The sequence below is a fragment of the Buteo buteo genome, chromosome 15 (genome assembly GCF_964188355.1).
Source record: "Buteo buteo chromosome 15, bButBut1.hap1.1, whole genome shotgun sequence".
Lineage (NCBI taxonomy): Eukaryota > Metazoa > Chordata > Aves > Accipitriformes > Accipitridae > Buteo > Buteo buteo.
Window position 1 is genome coordinate 12,615,670 of NC_134185.1, and position 20,969 is coordinate 12,636,638.

Sequence of the window (20,969 nt, forward strand, 5' to 3'; positions counted from 1 at the left end):
TATTTGGGCATTTTCTTTTGTTTTAGCATTGTGTAGCGGAACCATCTGCGTCAGACCCAATCAATAACCAAAGCCGGCCACAACCAGACGACAAATCTCTCTGCTTCTGCAGGTTTAAATGTCGAATTACCGATGCCATTCGAATTCTGGTTCGCTTTTAACTTCAGATCAAAGCTAACACAGCTGGGAAGACAATGCTTTCCACCCTCCACCTTCCCCCCCTCCTCACTGCTCTGAAATCATCTGTCTCCAAGCCAGAAGTCTAAATGGAGTGTAGGGCGAGTTCAAAACAGAGAAGGTTGATGGGAGTCTACTGCCAATTCCGCTCTGCAGTCACAGCTTGCTCCCACAGCTCCATTAGCTGCCTGCAATCAAGGGCGGCCGACTCAGTCCTGCTTGCTGTCCAGGTTTAATAGGTTCAGCTAGTTAATGAGCAATGGCTAGATTGCATTCCAAGACTTCCCATCATTCACAAAGCAATTAAGTGTACACTTCTTGGTCTCCTCCAGGAGCCCGAGAGGAGTGCCTCATTCTACTGAGAGAATAAATGCAAGCTGCAATTTTCAAAACTGAATAGCGCGACACAGTGGGAAACCATCAGAATATTCACCTTCTCTAAGTATCAAGCCAAATACATCGCTCCTTTTCCACAAGCTTCTGAAGGGCTCCCGTACCTGTACACCCCTGGATTATAGATCGCTTTTGCCAGATGAAACCAAGAGCTATAAGCCACTGGGAAGCATCTCAGTGAGCTGCTGACAAAGCAGGCTAGGGAGCTGTCGTGTTAACGAAACAAAAGATACTTAATTTGAAAGCCACTGCAAAGGCAGAGGCACTTTTTACATGTGTACTTTTTACACATTCCCAGTGGAGGACTGCAAGGCACCTTGCAAACAACAAAACACTTATCCCCAGATTTACAAAGCTCAGAAGCTATGTGACTTGAGCCCTCAGGCATCCTTCAGAAAACTGGGACTATGTCCCCAGAGGATGGGCTACCTCCAAGGGCAGAGGTGGGGAAAAAGCAAGCATTTTCTTTTTCACTCGCACATGCCCATTCATCCCCCATGCTCTTGCGCAATTTTACTGCTGTTTACTAACGTATGTACCATTACTACTTCAATGTCCCTTCCAAATGTTTGTGTCCTTTCAAACTCCCGTTTCCCAGGCAAAGACCCTACTGTTTTCGGTTGGTAACTTCTCCAGCAGTGCAAAGGATCCTCAGCCTCAAGTGGTTGATTCATGGTTGGACCAAAGCTGGATCCTCAACATGCTCTGAAAGGACAACCCGTTACGTGTGCGGGCTGCCTTTCCCAGGCTGCGCAGCTGAACCGGAGGGAGAAAGGAGTCCTGCTGGCAAAGACCTGTTTTTTCTCTCTGTGAAGGAACTGAAAAGACATGCTGCTTCTATCTTACACCAAACGTTAAGAGCCACGATCACAGAGCTAGTGAGTAGATGGCAGCCTCATCTAGAGAACAAGGAAAGAGAGATGCTGGTCATACATTCTTCTCTCCTCGTCCCATGTACAGCACTCATATATGAGACTTACAAAAGCCTAGATACTTACTGCTTTATAACATCATTACTAATAAGAAAAGAATAAAATAAAAAAATCCCCAAACACTCAAGATCTATTCACAACCTATTTCTGTAAAACCAGGAATCAAATAAATCTATCTTGTACAAAGGGATCTTCTGAATTGTTAAGAATCAGATTACCCAATCACTAAACCCCACTGGTTCAGTTTCTCTGCATGAAGACACACAGACGTATCCACTATCTAAACTGGAGATGAGTTTAAGGGGTGGGGAAAAAAAAATTTTTTTAAAAAAAATACTCCTTCACTCATTTACCAAAAAACTCGTCACTAAACTTTAAAAAAAGACTTTCACAATAACACAGACTGGTCTTTTTACTCTAAATGCAAAACCTTAGTATGGAAAGGAAGCACAGCTGAAGGGTTATATAAGTTTTTTCTTCTATTATTCTCCATTTCCTTTGCGTATGCCAGTCAAAACTATAAAATACTTGTGGGAGAAATGCAGAAGGCACGGTTTCACATTCCAGAAGGTCTATTTCCATGTGCTGCATACAAGCCAGGCGACCACCCAGGAAAGTCAGGGTGGGGCACAATTTGGCCCACCAGTGCTGCGATCTCATGCTAGCAGCCCTTCTCCATCAATGCTTTGTCCTGTATTTGCTATGAGATAGCCACCAAGCCTTAGGAGCAGCCGAGCCTGCAGCAGGATCACCTCTAAGCCTGCTCTGAAACAATACTAATGAGCAGCCCTGCATTTTCTCCTCTTAAGAAGTTGTGCCAACCTCAGATGCAGTGCTAAAATATTTTGAATACACTATCCACAAGAAAAAAAAAAAGTAGGTAACCTTAATACAGGAGCCTGTAATATTAACAGCTCTTTTTTTCTCAAACCCTTCCATCCCCTGTCCCTTTGCCCTCCATCACAACACTTTCGCCCCAGTTTTACTGAGGAAAGTAGAGCAACGGTGGGTCATCTATAGTCTTGGGAAATGGTATAACCAGCTATTTCCTCTCCTTACGGCCCACGACTGTGTTATTTTCTTTTCATATGTTGATCACAGAAAGATTTGGTAACTGTTTCAGAGTCACTAAAAAGGAATCAGTCCCTCAGAGGCCAAGCTGGTTGAGAAACTCTGCTGGCTGGAGCAACAGAAGTAGGCATGACTTGCCTTCAACAAAGCAGAAGGCATTTGTTTTTAGTTAACGGGTAAAGGGCAGTAAAACTTGGCCAAGTATTTATTTATTAGACTGGAGTGCCTGCAGAGAGAGAGGAGGGCAAGATGCGTGGAAGGTTTTTGTAATCCCAACCTTGGAAGGGAGGTAAGTGAACTTTGGTTTCACTGTTGGAATAAGATAGCACAGAAGAGCTTTGGTATGTGATGTAGAAACATTGATTTATGAAAGGGATGTTCTGGGGGGGTATGGGGGGAAAACGAAAAAAAAAAAAGGTCTTCAGAGCTTTCCCAAGATGATGCCTTTTCTACATCTGTTGGCCATTACCTTCTGCCGGTTCAAGATAGTCGAGAACACGAGCAGGTAACAAACCACTAGTGAGATTTCTGCTTTGCAGGAATGATGCTTTCATTTCAGCAGTGAGGAATGCTGACTGTACCCTGGGTGCCACTGAAGCGTACCCCTCTGATCTCTCCAGCGGGAACACCAATTAAATTTAACAAAAGTAACAAGTATTAAAAGAGCCTTACCTAGTCTTGGCCCAAAGCAACACTCAGCAGCGTTACTACTGGATGATACTGGTACATGCTACTATGTGGCCCCTCCAACTGTGACCTTATTTGGCTTTCAGTCGTGTCCCCCTCCTTGGTCCGAGGGTAACATGAGAGGGGTGGGCAATGACAGACCCCAACTCTGGATTCATATCAACTCCGGCGAACATGACTGACTTTCAGATCATGACAGGGCAAAAACATGTGGAGGTCTTCCACTGGGGATGGTACCACCTGGGGATGCTGCAGAGGCTCGCTGGATGTGTGGCAGGGAACAAGTAACGAAAATATAGAAGAAAAACCAGACGACCTTGCAGTGCTTAGCTGGAGCTGTCAGGCAACAGTTAATGCCAAAGACTCTTGCAATTCTGTTTATATTCTTTCACCACAAGCAGGTGTTGGGAAGCCCAGGATGGGAGGGGCATGCAGATAAAAAAAGAAAGAGGAACCACTTTTTTTCTGACGTGCATGATCTATTCAGATGAATCTTCTTTACCGACAGGCTCTTTTCCTGGAATCAGTACGGACACCCAAGTGTCACTCCGGGCCCCTCTGATAAACAGAGGGCATACCTCAAATGTTTAAGTTATGTTACCTGTTTGTGGTGGAGGATGACATGGTTTTGATGGGAGTTCTGGGGGAATTAAGTAATTTTTAACAGAGACATTGCTATAACCTCCAGGCTTTTTCAAATTTACATTAATTTCACTGGGTTTTTTGTTATTTTCATGCTACTATAGTCATGTGCTGTCATGTTTACCATCTGAAAAGTGAGGGATAAAGTACAGATCTCCACTGACATCCATCCCGCTTCTTCCCTTGGTCACCTGGCATACAACCGTGCATATGATTTTTTACACGGATGGATTTTGTACAGAGAAACGCTTTGACCCGCAGATTTCCCCCCACCCGCTGCTGCTCCTTGTCCAGTGCCGCAGCCACCTCACTCTCTCCTCTCTCCTGCTGCTCTTTGTTGCTGAATGTCAGGGTCATCAGTGCCACCGGCTGACATGATTAGTGTGGCTGACATTACACCACTGCTCTGAAGGAAGCAGGCAGAGGGCAAGGGGAAAAAAAAAAACCCACAACAAAACACCCAAAACAAAACCTGCAGCCATTTTAGGCAGAAGGAATCAGGCTCAAATAGACATTAGCAACCTCACTCTTTCCAATTAAAGAGAAGGTCCTTGCAGCACAATAGACCTATGCGGCATTTCAATGCGCTCCCATGCTTGTAAAATCCGCACACTTCTGCCTGCCCCAACACATATCCTGGAGGTGTGCTCCAGTTCCCGGAGATCGAAGGCAAAGATTAGGGAGGGGGAAAACCAAAATGGTTAAAAAAACCAAACGAACCCAGCATCAGACAGGAGATAAAGCCTGACCTGTGATTCAGCAGATTCAAATGCTCAGAAGTACAACAGCCTGTGCGCTACTGAAAGACAGCAGCAGTCCATTACACGTATTGATTTGCAGCACTTTGTCAGCACTAATGATGTTACCTCATTAAAAGAGATAAATGCCCTACTGTTCTACCAAAAGCATCTGCTCCTTCCTCCTTCCCGCCTGTTCTCCAGCAGGGCCCTCAGCAGCAGCACAGCGAAATCAAATCAAAATCCAACGCTAAACTCGCTTAGAGCTGCTTGCTAAGGTTGCTTTTTTGTTATTCTTTTATTTATTTATTTATTTTTTAAATGCAGTTTTTCTGCCAGGTATCTCTTCTCCTGGCACCAAAGGGGCACATCAAAGGAAAACAAAGCCCTCTGAACAACCACAGCCCTCCTGCCAGCAAAGGACTTCTCAGAAACTAAACTAATGTCTACCTCAGATAATTCATTCACTGTTAGGTAAAACGATACGGGCTGCACCTTTGATCACAACAGGTGAAGTGACAGGTAAGGTGGTGATAACGACTTCTGTCTGTTAACACCCAGCGATGTGTTGCCACACACAATGGGCCAGTTTTGTTTTGACAGACTCCTTGTTAGATGCAAAGGTAGCAGTTTACTCTAACAAACGGTTTATGCATTATTCCTTTGTGTATAGGGTCTCCAAAGTACACATTATTAAAGTCTATTAAACTCTCTATTTAGCAGAATTACCAGTGTGCCTTTGGGGAAATTGCTACAGTGAAGCTTCACCGGTATTTAAGTTCCAGTTGTTTAACAACCTTTTCCTAATCACCAATCCAGGTATCTGCATTAAAGTGCAGTCGGACTTCTCCCAGCACAGCTTAAACCTGTCTGTGAGCTGCTTATGGAAATTCATTTTAAAAAGTATTTCAACTTGGCATGTTTTTCATAATTAGCCTCAGACAGCTACTGCTTTAAAATAATAGGAACTCCTTCCTGATCCTCTTCACCAAGCAGAGCACTCCACAGTTAAACCTGGTTACAGAAACAATTAACTATTTGCAGCCATACAATTTATATCAACATACCAGTATCTGCAAGATACCAGCCTATTTAAGGAAAATTTGGCCAAAAAGGTCCCATTCTTTACAAATGGCTTTTCTATGAGAAAGGACCTGACCATGCAGCCTATTGATGCAAGGATGGAGCAGCCCAAAAGCTGCTCAAACTCAGTGTATGTCCAGGTCCCTCTCTGGTCCAGCTACTGAACTCTCCAAGTCGTATGTAAAGCAACAACAGAGCAGCTACTAACTGTTGCTTGTGCCCCTCAGACGATTTCCCCTTTTAATATTCCATGCTGCAGCTACAGCTAGCTACCCTCTAGATGTGCCCATTTTTCGTGGCGATGAGTCTTAAACTTGGTTCCAAATTTGTAAATGTGTGCCCGTGCCTCCTGTGATAAGAACAGCTATTTTTCCAATGGGAAGAGTCTCATGTTTCTCAGGGGAGAGGAAGTAAACTTCATCATACTAGAAATTACTGGATTCAGCTTCCTGGGGTGGGGTGCAAGAGACCTAGATCCCAACCTTTCAGATTTCCTCCATGACCTTCAATAAATCACTGTTTCTGCCTCCATTTCTCATCAGTACAAGGGTGATATTTCATCCTCTCCGAGATGCCCAGAAGTGCTCAGGTTCTATCTATGGGGCAGTCAGGCTCTCCAGCAAAGAGAACCGAGCAAGTAGCTAAACAGATGTCTTGTCCTTGCCACTACATCACACCGACAGTTTTACAACTTCAACACCAGTTCAATTCTCAGTCACCTTCAACGAAAAAAACAACATTAATGTGTTGAAAAAATGCTGACAAAAATCTTACGAAACCAGTGGGCACAGAAACAGAACATAAGTAATGAAGCAGAGTTGCTCAGCAGGGCTTCACATCAGATGAGTATGCAGAATTTAGGCTATCATACAACTGCATGCTTTGATATGCCAGTATTCAAAATTTATGTCCAAGTCCAGATAAAGGGAGGACTAAAGTCATCACTGGATGCTGGTACGTAGAGTAAAGGTTCCCCTGACAAGTATGAATCAAATACTGTCTGCTTTTTGGCTGTAAGGAAAACTCAATGCCCTCTTGCAGGCCTACACAACGAAGCTGTTTCCATTGTGACCAAAAGTCCTTCAGAGAACATTCCTTGGAAAAAAAGCACAGCAAATGGCTGAGCCTATTTTAGCCATACACTAATTCCCTATAAATCAATGGACAAAAGTGCTTCCTTTCTCCAGTTACAAAACCTGAGCCAAATCACCTTCTCTGTTTTACAAACGCAACCTCATTGACGTTGCTCAAGTTACACATGCACCAGAGCAGATTTTGTCCTTGCATGCAATAGGAGGCCAAATCTCCCATAGATAAGAAAGCTAACAATCTGTTCATCTTAACTGAAGTGGGATGAGGAAATTCCCTTTCACCTTTAAAAAGGAGACATATGTCTAAGAGACAGAAGGGAAAACACCACTAATTTCACTTCTTCAGTTTGCCTCTCCATTAGGAAAGACCCTCATATGGTTAGAAAGGACATGTTTTTCAGGCTTTTAAGGTTACTTTACCCAATTGCAGATCAGAAGTCCAAGATTATCAGATGTTGGCTTAGAAAGTCTCCAGCATCTACTTCACTATCCATTAAAGAAGTACCTCTTCCATCCTGTTTGACAGGGGTGGTAGATCAAGGGCGCAGCTCTACTGCAGCCTGAAGCCCTCAGTCCCTTTTTCCTATCTTGCTCCTTTGCCTCAAGCCTAGTTTCACAAGCACGAGGTGAGATGGTTCTGCTGAGTTGCACAAAATCCAACCATGTCTTTAGTTAGTTGTTGGCTGGATTCACCCCATGATGCAGCTCATGGTCCAGCACCAACACAGGTGCAAGAGGGCATGGGGGAAGTCCTGGCCAAGGACACTGTGGGGAGAGAAAGAGGATGAACAGCCCTAAGTGGGCCTGGCTTAGGCTGCCATGAAACTTTTCGTTCTTGATGCCAACCAGAAGACATCGTAAAAACACAAGATAGTGTATAATGTGGCATTTAACACCGGCATTGCAATACACGTGTCTAACGTTCCCATCTTCTTAGGTCTTCGTGTTTATCACATCAGGTGACAGACCTCACAAAAGCACCTGACAATACAACGTCACTTTTGTTCCAGGGTTTTGGGTGTAGACGTGGTGCAGCCTTCATTTGTTACTGCAGCACGTGGACAAGCAGCTACCTCAGCCAAGCTGTCGCTTTGTCTCTCCTGCCACCTACTGTACTGAAAATCAAAACATGTCTCACCAACTCGCGTGTGTCTCCACTGCTCTTTGGAAATACCAACCTTTAGTTCTTCTGGAAGTACCACTGTGCGTGTGTGGGAACTCCCTGCTGTCACAACTCCTCCAGCGATGCTACCCAGCGTTTCCCGATGAAGGCTAAATGCAGCACTTTGAGCTCTACTTAACTCACTGATGCTTCAGGGTTAAAATTAGCATTAAATACTAAAAATTCTCCAGAGTTTAGGGCATGAACTCCTCTTCCCCTTTGCCCCACAGAGAATTAATCACGGAAGATTTATTTTAAATGGTGAACAGGCCATGATGCCCCATAAACCTCCGTCCCTTTATTTCCTGTTATTTCCGATGACAACACTCACAAGGGGCAAAACCCAGCAGAAAAATAACTTCCCATTGGGCGTGTGACTGTCAGCCCGTGGGCAGGGGCGAAACTCTTGCTGCACTTGAGCTGCGTAACCAAATGAGCGTCACCCAAGAACAGACCCGCCAGATGCAAGAGTCTGCTTCAGACCGTGGTTTACCCTTGTCCTTTTAACCTCTCGCTCTCAAAAAGCACAGCTGAGCGAGTCTGGCTGTGCCACGCACACCCTCGGCAGGGCAGTGCTACCTGTGCCAGGTGTCTTCCCCAGGAGCAGCAGGTAGTCCCGCTGCCTCCGACACCGCCGGCTGCAGAAGGGGCTTCACTGATGCTTGTGCCCAAGTGGCACGTCCAAGGAGAAGACAATTATTTTGTCATAACCATCTGGGTTCTGCCATCCATCCAGACACTGTTAATCACAGTGAACGGCATCGAGAAGGGCAGGAACAAGTCTGAGCTAGTCCGGCACAGTCCAAGCCCACCACAGGGGCTTCAAATCCATTCATGGTACAATGTGGAAGCCAATAAGCAATCAACCCAAACCCAAGTAGACAGATATCCCATGTTAATTATTTATGCCATGCTCCCAGAAGGCATGACAACTTTATTTTTTAGCATTTTATTATTAATTTTGATAAAGTATTCAAATAGAAAACAACAAGCTGAAGTTGCTAAAAGAAATCTCATTATTTTCTAGTAAGAAGCTACCTTGTAAGTGCTGGTTTATTTTCCCATATATGGCATTCCCTTTTACCTAATCAACCGCTTGGGGCCCTATGACAGCAGATATCTTTGATAAAAGGTGTATTCTGATGAAGAAGAAAGACATTCAACATTTGCATGATCAAGTAAGCTATCAAATGTATTTATTTATGCTGTGACCATAGTAATCAAGAGGTATTAAATGTGGAACTGAGCATCAGTTAAATGCATTTTAAATCTGATTTTTCACTGGTTGCAGTAAGGAAAATCACTGAATAGCAGGACTCTTTAGGGTCTTTACAGACTGCAATTAGAGAAGCGGATACAGAAGATAAATTGCTCTACTCATGCAAAAGCAAGTCTTACTTTTGTAAGTAATAGTGGGCCTTTCATCTTAGCATTTAGAATTTAATCAACTGAGAAGAAAACATTCATGTAATTCCACTCACTCACAGATAAACATCTCTGAAAAATGAGGACATCTCTTCTCTTTAAACAAATCTGGCAAGGCTATAACTAAAAATATTTGCGTAACACACACAGTTCAGTATGGACACAGGAAAACAACTGTCATGAGTAACTGGAGTGCCTAATCCCAGCTATTTAGCCACTAATATGCCTCAAGAGCTGTGATACATCCACTTAAAGCCAAATATGGCCCACAAATATCAATTAAACATGAATGAATTTATCAAGGAGCAACAGTAAGTTCCCATTAATTGCACAAAGGCTGCAATCAGGTTAAAAAAGATTTTTTTACAGCATGTGACCAGAAGCGGCTTTTGGCGACACCAATTTAATTTAGAACAGAATCAAGGCAAAAAAACGAAGGATTGCGTTAGCAGTTAGTAACACTACAGGAACTATCAGTGAAAAGCTAATGGAATGAACAGAGCCTTAAAACAACTTGATATTTTTTAACACAAAGTTGAAAAACTTGCTACTGCAAGGGCAGTGCCAGAGGATGCTCGCACATCCTCGCTAGAACCTCTCAGACAACTCTCAAGGATCCCTAAGGATGCTCCAAGGGAATTAAAGAAACCAATTTTATACATGCTGTGCTGTCTGGATTGATGTCTCACTAAACCAACAGGCAAAGTTTAATCTCCAAAAGGACTTCTACCTCTGCTGAGCTCGACTGAATGGAAAGAGATTTAAGCCTGTTTGGTCTATGGCCGACAGAGACTTTCTAGCAGAAATGGAAGTCAGCCGATGAGCAGGTGATAAGCTGCTCCCAGAGTTTCCCTTGCTTTGAGAGGAGTGGAGCGGCTGGGAGATTTTCAGAGCAGATTCTCCAAACAAGCTGTTAAGAGAAGCCGCTATCCAGAAGGCTCGACAGGAGGAAAAAGGAAGCAGGGAAATCACAGTTAATGGGATTTGGCCGCAACCAGAAAATGGCTAGGTTTCCGAATACATTACAAATAGTCCTGGGCTTCACCACTGCACCAGTTCGTTGCTGGATGAGAAAAATTTACATAGATTTAATGCCTTAAAAAGCTCCACGGAAATTTAGATTAATCTGTTTAGAACAACTGTTGCTTCTCCCCTGGGATGCCCTGTAGATGCATACATGAAGAAGAGGAAATTGCCACCACTACACCATAACTTTTATGATGTTCTGTAAGGAGGAAGCTGTCAGGCTAGAGATTTATTTATTTTGAGGTTATTTCATAAGTTCCATAAATGAATGTTTGCAATACAGGGAGGTCACTGCCCCGCTCATCTTGGGTTTCACCTCTCAACCCGCTGACCCCTCTGCGGAGAATTATAAAGTTTGCCCAAGTTTTCTGCGGCAGGGAATTGCTATCCGATCCTGTCAAGCAGGATAATTTGAGCTCAAAAGTAGAGGGTTACCTCGCTCCCAGAGCATCTCTCCTTGGCACAACTTCAGATCGAGGAAAGTTATACAGCTACGGCACAGAATAAGGTCTTTGGAAGGAAACTCAGCGCTCTCAAGCTTGGAGGAAAGCAAGCAAACCCCGGCTATGAGTTGCATCGCTTTGGAAAGAGCAACTTAAGCAGGAGGTCCCCAGTGCTTGGTGAGGGAGGCACTGAGGACCTCCTGCTCATCCTCCAACCTAGGTGGAGAGACAGTTGGTTGCTTAAGGAGACAATGAAAGAAAAATTGCCGTAGACGATGCCCTCTACCTGTGCAAACTGAAGCCAAGCACGGGACATGACGCAACACGTACCAACTCCACACTCATCCTTCCTCAGATCCCAAAGGAGGCAGCGCCACAGTACGTGCGAAGGCAGAAGATGCCAGCAGCAGAGAAATTTCTGGTCTAATCGTGAGATAGAGGAAGAGACACTAGGAACAGAAGAATGGAAATGATAGGAGAAGTGAGATAAAAAATTACAGGGCTGATAGCATCTTATAGACAACACACTTGTACAAGAAAGGGAGGAAGTTGAGCGACTGTGAAAGAGGGGGAAGGAAGAGTAAGGCTGATTTTCCCGATAGTCAGGTCATGAATAGTTCCCAAAACCTGTCTAGTCGGGCTGGTTGTCCAACGTAGAGATGCAAAAAGCAATACACGCAGCATCTTCGGAGTGGAAAAAGGAGGTATTGGGGAGTGGGGCACTCTGCAGGGGAATTAAAAAAACTACAAGTCTTCTAAGTGCCATAAATAGAGATGAAGCTATTGAGCCCTCAACCGATAACGAACATGAATAGTTAACCATGGAGTTAGGCAGAATTGTCCACTAAGACAAAAATCTTAAAAACTTTGGCTCCTCACAAACATCTTTTCTTTTGGAAATCCCACAGTCACTGCTGGGAGATTAGCTTTATAAAGTGAGAATTTAACTGGAATTGCAGCTCTGGGTAACTACGGGAAATGTTGCTCACAGTAACAGAAAATGTAGGATAATTAGGTATTTTGGGGAAGAGGAGAAAGAAAGTAACAGTAACTATGCAAACAGAATAAATAACAACGCTGTCCTTCTCTGGGACCTTTCCGGGGATCTCAGAGCAATCTACAGCCATTCCTCGTTAAAAGCTGCAGTGCTACGGCCACAGCTTATTGCAGAGTCTGGGTCCCAAGCCTGGCCATGCTTCTCATCCTTATACTCTTATCCCCCTGCTGATCCTCACCCCAGACATCAGCTGTAAGCTGAGGGGCAGGGATCCTGTTGCAGCTTTGTGCAGTCCGCGACCCCAGCCGGGACTCAGGGTGCTGCCAAGTGCTCCTTCAACATAATTAACGAGGCGGCCCCATCAAGAGACACAGAAGACAAAAGGTTTCCACCAAGTGAGAAAACTCTTAAGCGCGAGAAGCGAAGGCTCTCCCCATGCCGAATGTGCTCAGCAGCACAGCCTGGTAGGGCAAGCGGGCTGGGAAAGCCAGCCGCCTTTCAGACAAAAGTGTAAAAAAAGAAGCGGGAGGAGAAAAAAGGAAAGACAAGGTCAAGCAGAGGGAGGCAGGCTCCAGACAAACCTTCCCCTCCCCAGAGGAAAGCACCTCCTCAATGGACATGGCCGTGGAGTCTGCAGAAGATGCTGCTCAGTGGGGGAAAGGGTCAAGTTAAAACACAAACCCACGTTTACACACTCCCATGAGTTCCTTAACTGCAGCTGAGAATTTAATGATAAGCCTTGCATTGGAGTTGTCTGATTTCACATGTTTTCCACCAATTTCCAGTTCCAGTTTCTGCTCCTACTCTGATTTTTAATCATCATCGGGACAAAACACTAATAGTCAGATATTGCCTTGCTAAGAAAACTGGAGAAACCAGAAGTTCTATTAACAATATTTAAATACAGTCCATGCCTATTTAAAGGTTTGAATGCATCTCGTTAGAACGCTGCATAAATTAACCCAACCTAATTCTCCAGGATGCATCAAGATCTAAAAAGCCCCAAGTTTGATGTTCTCTCTTACCACCCACTGAAAAAAACCAAAACCAACACGCCGGGGTTAGCTTAGGTTGCAAATGGTAACAAAATCAACATTCAACTGAGTAAATGCAATTTACTCCTTGATGTAACAAAGATCATGCCATAACCAGTTCAAAACCAAAACAAGAGGCTCTCCCCTGCCCCCTCCATGCACACACCCCCCCCTCCATTTTCACTGTTAACGACACCCCAGCGCAGCCTTCCCACTCGGAGTCCTGCATCGCTCCCTCCATCCCTCCCCACCGCCTGAAACCATCCCTGGACGGAGCGGAGCGCGCGCGCTGCCACCGGCCTCCCCGTCCCCACCGCCCCGCTCGCGCTGGCGGCCAGACAAAGCAAACTCCGGTTGCATCACGGAGCAAACTCATTTTCCAGCAACCTCCCAGCCCGGAGTTTACCGCTACTGTAATCCGGTGCTGTCAACAACGCCGCCTTTGTTGCACGCCCGTGCGTGCGGCTTGCTTGTTGGTTGGGTTGTTGGTTTTCTTTTTTTATTATTATTGTTATTTATTTTAAGGAGAATTTTTGTTTTAAATGAGTAATCTGTTTTCGAGTGATTTCTCCTCCGTGCTGGCTCCACCCTGTACTGTAAACGAGACATTACCTTATACAAGAATGAATCTGCTGCATTCCTCTGTCTAGCTGCCTCGCAGCACATTTCCTACGCTCGCAGCAGCCCCGGCAGCGCACGCTCTCCCACCCCTTCCCCCCCACCTTTTCTTCTTTTTTCTTTCCTTTTTTTTTTTTTTTTTCCTTTTCACTGCCTCGCTGTGTTTTTGTGTAAATGATCTCACATGACTCAACAAATCCATCTGCCTGGAGCAGGCCAAGTTTGGAGCCTTCCCAGGAGGGAGGAGAAGAATTGCTTTGTGGAAAGGACCTGGAGCTTTGCCCTTTCTCTGGCTCAAATTACCCGCCTGTCAGGCCTGACGGATTTGGCTAAAAATAAAAGGAAGCGGGCCGTGAAAAGGAGATGAATGAGCTCAGCAGTTCCTTAGATAACATGGGCCTGGTGTTGCCCAAAGATCCCAGAGCAGGAACTTCGGATGCCGGGCATGTAAGCGTGGTGCTGCAGCCTAGGTGAACTTGGCTGCTCGGGGACCAAAAAAAAAAAACCACCAAAAAAAAAAGGGCACAAAAAAGGGCAAAACCAACCATATGCTGTTGGAAATAAACAGATTAAAGATGCGCAGAACAGGAAAGCTGCCTGCTGTAGGTTTTGAGCTTGTAAAAGGGGAGATTTACGGCGTTTCCAGTGGGGAAAGGGGGTGTGGGGGTGTGTGGCGGGGGGACGCACGTGATGTCAGCCTCCCGCCCTGCCCGGGGAGCCTCAGCATCCTCCCTGCAAATGCCTGCCCAGCGCCCGCAGCGGGTATTAAGCACTTAGTTTGGCAATGTAATGACACACTGCAACAATCTGTAATGCGAGGCAGTCAGCAAAGCCCTGGCTCGCAAAGCTCTTTCTCCTAACCATTAACCATATGTTTGGCTCCGCCGCCGCCCGAGCAAGCGGGTGTTCCAGCGCACCATCTGGTTTCTATCCACACAAGCAACTGCAAAGCACAGAGTATTTCCCTCTGGAGCCGTGTCTTCCTTCCCGGCTCCCCCTCCCTGCCCGGCCCCCCACTCCTCCGCTCCCCGTCTCCTCCTTCGCCCCCTTTCCGCAGTGGCCTCTCCTCTCCACCGCGATGCCGGGGACCGCGGCCGCCCCACCGAGGGCACAGCAGCAGAGCAGGGATGCTGCGTCGTGCCACCCCCTGTGAGCTCGCACCCCTGCGCACGCTCACGCGCGCAGAGGGATCGCGTCCCTCGTCACCGATGCTTGGGGTAACACGTTAAAAAATAAGCGTGTTCTTGAGCGGTCCAGGAACTGCGGCGGTGCCCACCGCATCTCGCTTACGCACACACGCACGCAGGGAGCGTTCAGTTTGGATTACATCGACTCCATGCCGACACCGCAGAAGGACTTCAAGAATGAACCTAACAACAGGAGGACAATTAGGAGTGTTATCTGCTGCCCCCAAACAGGGCTTTCTAGGCACATTGGGTGTTGGTTCCTCCATCCCACCAAATTAAGAAGAGTCTGGGGAAAAAAGGTTAAAAAAAAAAAGGGAGAAAAAGAGAAAAAGAAAGAGGAATGGAATGAGAACTGAAGAAAAAGGAATGAAAATATTTACTTTTCCTGTGATAACTAATCAAGCTCTTTCTGAAACTATAAAAAAAGCTTTCAAGTGTTATTTTTTAGAAGACGTTGTACCATATGTTTGCTTTATGATTTTATGAATTCTAACTACTATTTATGTTTTTAAAGCATTTCCATCCTTCTGTTTGTTTCTGAAGTCACCTATGGGAGATCAGCAGTAATTTTCCTCTCAGGTTGGCCAATTTAAGATTAATCATGACCTAATGCAAGTATTCAGGGATGCAAGCAATAGGATATTCAGCAAATCCCACACTTGCTCCTTTAAAATAAGTTTATACTCTGCAATGAGTCACACATACAGTGTTTATCCAAGTTACCAGTGCTACAAGAAAAAAAAGCCCATTACATTTGCAAATACATACAAATCGCAGCTGTAAGCACCCAACTGCTTACACCAGGACTTGTTTCTATGACTGGATATTGATTTTTTAATAATGTGTCATTATACCAATGTTGATACAGCAACTATCTTCCCGGAGTATGCAATTTAATACTAAATAGAAGCTGGCTCTAGGAAATACCAAATCCACATCCATTCACATGCTATTTAAATGCCCTTCTTGGTCATGACTATAGCAATGCAAAGCCACAACTGTGTTTTTCCCACCTAGCACCTAACAAAGAAAATGCAAAGGACTCGCCAGTTAAAAACAGCTCAGTCTAAGGCAACCAGCTCTGCTGATCTGCTTCTCGATAAAATACTGCAGATCCTCTCCAATCGGTGCTGGAAACCAAGAGGCTATGTTGAAAAAGATGCATGTTTTTTCCATCTCCTCATATGTGTGAGAAATCAGTGCATGAAAAAGCGCTCTGTAGGCCCTTATCCTGGAATCAAATAGACGTGGGGAAAACCCATATGCCTGTGAAAAGCCTGATGACTTCACTGGGATTGCCTAAGAAGTTTGAGGGTAGGATCTGGCCCCAATTATGAATGTGGAGTGCAATTAGCACTGTAAACTCCCCCCCTTTATCTTCCACTCCCCCTCAGTGAGGGAAATAATTAAAATGATTAAAAACATAAGAGATGCATTTTAGCTAGCAACATACATTTCCTGTAAAATAGGATCCAAATATGTTAAAGTCCATTATTTGAAGGTAAGATTGTTGCAAACATATTAGTAGCATGCTTAAACATCACACATTAGGTTTCATACAGCCATGCAACAAGAAACTGTCTTCATTCACACACGGAAAACAACTAGTGGTAGTCCTCTAAAGCAGTAAAGGTCTAGGTCTGGGTCTTTTAGCAGATAATGATAACTGATCCAGAAATCTTTTAAAAGGGGGAATTCAAGGGAAGTCACAGATTCAGAGTTGTGCAGTCTGAAGGGACAGCTAATCATCTGACCTTCTTTCATAAAACAGGCATGAAGCTTCCCCGCCTGCATCGACACAGCTGTAAGAGGTTGAATTAGAGAATCTCTTAGAGTAAAAAAAACCCTATTAAAAAACCCTCAAGAACAGCCTCAGAATCAACAGCCTGACATAAGGAAGCTACCACAGCTCCAGCAACGTTGTCCTATTCAGCAATCACCCATGCTGTGGGAACACTCACACCCTCTCACCTGGTCTGAATTAATTTCGCAGCCAGCCACTGGGTCTTGTTATACCTTGTCACCTTCCTCTCCTCCTCAGTCCCTGACAAAGGGCCCCTGTCAGCCTGAAACCCAGCCGGTTTTTAAAGCATAATAAAAAGCGGTGTCACATTATTACCTGAATCCACTGAGTCCTCCTGCCAATAATGATGTTTTCGCAATCACATTTTTCTGTTTTTAAAAACTTCTCTCTTGCCTCATCGCTCTGTGTGAAAAACAACACAAAAGAGAAAATCGATTAACTGCACGTGACTATCTATTATTTGCATTACAGCAGTTGGCTTTCCCAGCAGATATTTAGGCCTTTTTTTTTTTTTTTTTCTGCCATGTGTCATAAAGATATTAAACAAGAAAAAGTCCTTTTCCCAAAATTGCTCATTGACCAAATAGAAGGAACAGAGAACAATCTGGAGGGGCAGCCGAGGTACCACTGCCCATCACTTGTAGAGCTGCGCAGGAGAATGCAGCTCTCCCCGGGGCATCCTGCCTGGCAGTGCCGGGACCAACGCCAAGCAGACACTCAGTGCCACCAAAAGCAGAAATACAGGGGAAGAGAGGGCTGCTTAAGTTTCTTTCCATTTCAACAGTAAATACATGCCACTAATAACTGCAGCAGCAATGTAAAAATAATACTTGCAAAATTACATCGACAGTAAATTACTTAATCGTACAGTTTCCCTGAACTTTGCACCTACAACATTATTGAAGTAGTGACTCCGCTTAAAATTCTCGAAAGGGTCTTTTAGTGTCTGTGTTTACTCCTCACTTCACATATTAGTAGCTTTAAGCTTCAGCGTCAAATTCTCCTGCCAATACACCAATGAATCAAAATGTACACTTCATATAAGAAATTTCCACACTTAAATAGGGAAGAAAAAAGCCCATATGGTAGAAACCCAACTGAAGGCACAACCTCAAAAAACCCCACCAGCCTCTCTGAATGGCCAGAAGACACATCATAAGCAAAGAAAAAATGCAACTGGATTTTCAGTACTGGAAATGCCATTAATGTCAGTATCTCATCGCTTTCTCTGAAAGCGAACAAAACAAACCCCTTCACTTAAGGAGATGCAACTCAACCATCCGTCCGTGATCCCTTGCCTGCCTCCACAAGGACATACGAATTAAACACAGCCACGCAGCACGGGGCGGGGGATATGGCTGCGATACCCTTCCTGCAATTCCAGCGCTCGAGCATTTGGCACGCTCTGCCCACCATTGACACGGATCCCTGCCAGAAAGATTGGCTGCAAGGCTCCGGTCTCAGTGGTCCGAGTGAGCCATTCCCAAAAAAGCGGCTGGAAAGACTCAACAGATTCTGGCAACCTCTGGAACCGAGAGTCTGAACCTGGGACGAGCCAGGTGCCACAGGAAGCAAAAATCACAGCCTAGTCCGGGGCTGAGGAGGAGAGAGGTGGCCTTCGCCTCCGGCGTCTGCCTCCGACCGGGCCCGGCCGCCTCCGGAGCGAGGATGGATCAACCCTCTCCCCCGCTCCAGGTGACCTCCCTGCCGCAGGCCCGGCCGCCTGGAGCCACCTACGCTCAACACAGAGCAGCCAAGAGCCGGGCCGGAGGCCGGCGGGGAAAAATACACCAGGACGAGAAATTTCACTTAACCGAGACGGAAAACTGGAGGTAGGATGGGGAGAGAACGACAACCTGGTTAAGGACGGAGGGCCGCGCAGCTGCAGCGCTGCCAGCCGACGGTGTTCGAGGCTCTACGACACCAGCGGACACCGTTTGCCCTTTGTTTGCTTCACGCCTCTTTTCTTCGGTGTTCCAAAGCTACATTGCGAGAGAGAACGTTGACGAGTCGAAGCGCTAAAAAGGGAGGGAAACATGGCGGGCGAGCGCTGCCCGCAGCGGCTCCCTTCGCCCTGCCCTGCCAGGCTCGGCACACGGGACGTACCCGAGCCGTGCGTCCGGGCGACGGGACGAGGGCGCAGGACGACTCCGACAGTCGTTGGCCGTGAAGATGGCGGCCGCCCCGCTGCTCCCTGCCACCCCTCTCGAGTTCGGGCAGGCGAGCCGCGCCTCACAGAGCCGCCATGCAGCGCCGACGCGGCGCTGCTCCGGTCAGTCAAACCCAGCATTTCCCAAGTGGCCATTAACGGCGAGTTCCTAACCAACCTGAAACCCTGGCTTCTCTCAAGCAAAACTAATGAACGCGCTCAGCAAAAGGGAACCGTATTTCAAGACATGAAATACTATGTGGTATAGAGATGTCTCAGCGGCAAGGCTGTGAGATCCTCAAGATCCTTTGTCCTCTTGTTTTAACTCTCTTCCTGTAAAGAAGTGGCAATGCTTCCCAAATCATTTGGCAAACCCTCAAGCCTGACACTGATAAACAGAATAAGTTTGTGAGGAAATGACAAACTTCTTCAGTAGGGTTTGAGTAGTGTGCCATAAATAAAAGCCCGGGGCCAAACACCAAACAGCAGGGAAAAACCAAGATGCTGAACAGGGCACCCACCCAGGGCTTGCAGCTACAGCTGTGTATGCTCGGCACGAGGCAAGGGACTTGCAGATAGAGAAGAGCGCGATCACATAATCAAAAACTGTCCGTGCATTCACAAGACTTAACAGTAAGTCTGCACAAATCCTTTTTACATCTCGCTGAGTAGCACTCTGACCTTAGTTACAATATTGTAACGTATTTGTGTATGAAAATAAAGTTAAGAGCAAATAGCTGAAACTGCCCTAGATGTTATGCTGCCTTAGACATTCATAGCATATAACAGAGCATAGGTCTACAGTCAACCAAACGCACAACGCAGAAAGACAGACCTTAAAGGTAAATAATTCAGGGCTTGAATTCTTTAAGGTAAATAATTTAGGGCTCTAATGAACTCGCTGACTGTAAATAGGGAGTTCCACTGCTAGGAACCCTCCAAACTGCCCTACATCCAATCCTCGGGAGTGCAGAGCAGAAAACTGACAGCAAAAACACGCCTCAAATATTCTTGGCTATAGTAGTAAGGACTCTAACGCAAAAGGAGTCTTGGATAGGAAAAGGCAGCTTCACAGACTGGTTCCAGTGCTCCGTACTGTGCCCATGAACTGCTGAAAAGGAGGTGTAATTTCAGAAACACCACCTGGGCAAGCAGGGAGGTGGTCTGCGAAGCAAGGTAGTTGACCCATGCTGTGTCCCATGGAAGCATCGGAAAAACCGTTCAAAAGGTAGCCAATGCAGCCGTTTGGTCCAGAGGTGCTAAACCCACACGTGACTATGGGTGAGGCTGTAAGCTCTTTGCTAAATAAGACAGCCCATAGATGGAAAGGAACCAGACAAACCCCCAACTCCCCCCTCACTTCACAGTCTCTCTTTCCTATTCTCTTACAAAATTGGCTATGGTCAAGTGCTTTTATCAACACCTGGGAATTCCTGTGCATCCATCAAAAAGCATCTCAGCCAGACAAAAATCCATCAACAAACCACAGTATCAATCCTCATCAATTCTTAAATTACCAGCAAGTCTCAGCCTTCCCAGCCTGCACCCTCTAGTTCCAAGGAGTCATTCACAAGCAGCAACTATTCCTGACTAACCAAGGGAACTGTATTAAAATGGAGATACAGCAAATTTTCAGTTATACAATGTGGTTGTTGCTGCTAAAAAAAATCTGAGGATTTTTACGCTGTCTCACACATACATAAAGTAGCATGTAAAAACACCCTAGAGTTGCCTCACACCCTCTTACGAGACCTACATGAAACCAGACCATGGAAGAAAACCCCGCCTTTCACCGCCAGACACGGGCACGCCAGCAGCAATAGCCAAAGCGCTGCAAGGCTGCTGACGAGCCTGGAAACGCCGTATGGGAACATGCCCACGGATCAGCAGTCGAAAACGCAACTGCTGTTCTCAGTCCGTGCCCAGCGGAGATGAGATCTCATCGCCAGCAGAGATCTGGGTCACCACCAGGAAGCTGGAGTTATCCCAGCACCATCTTCTAGGTAATGCTCCCGAAAGGGGAAACAAATCTGTGGCGAGGCTGCATCTGACAAGGTCCTGAGCGTAAAACAAAAACAACCACCAGCAGTTTCTTTGCTCCCTGGCGATATCATCCAATTGGAAAAAACCAAAAACAAAAACAAAACCCCATATCACATGATGTCTTGTATGCAAGCTGCTTTGCAGAAAGAGTGTGTTGTAAATGCAAGGTTCAGATTGCAGCGTCTCAAGAGCTGGCAAACACATCTCGATTGCCAAAGTCTGCCTCCTAAACGCCAGGCTAAAAAGTACTTGTTTGCCTATCCTGTAC

General features: G+C 45.7%; 1 protein-coding gene across 2 annotated transcripts in view; it reads right to left on the reverse strand.

The window, feature by feature from the left end:
• BACH2 (BACH transcriptional regulator 2) overlaps window positions 1-20,969 on the reverse strand; it is a 196,727-nt gene that overhangs the window by 137,887 nt on the left and 37,871 nt on the right. For both annotated transcript variants that reach the window (XM_075046617.1, XM_075046615.1), the window contains exon 2: window positions 16,825-16,911. The gene's annotated coding sequence lies outside the window, so the exon portion shown is untranslated. The remainder of the gene's footprint in view (window positions 1-16,824; window positions 16,912-20,969) is intronic.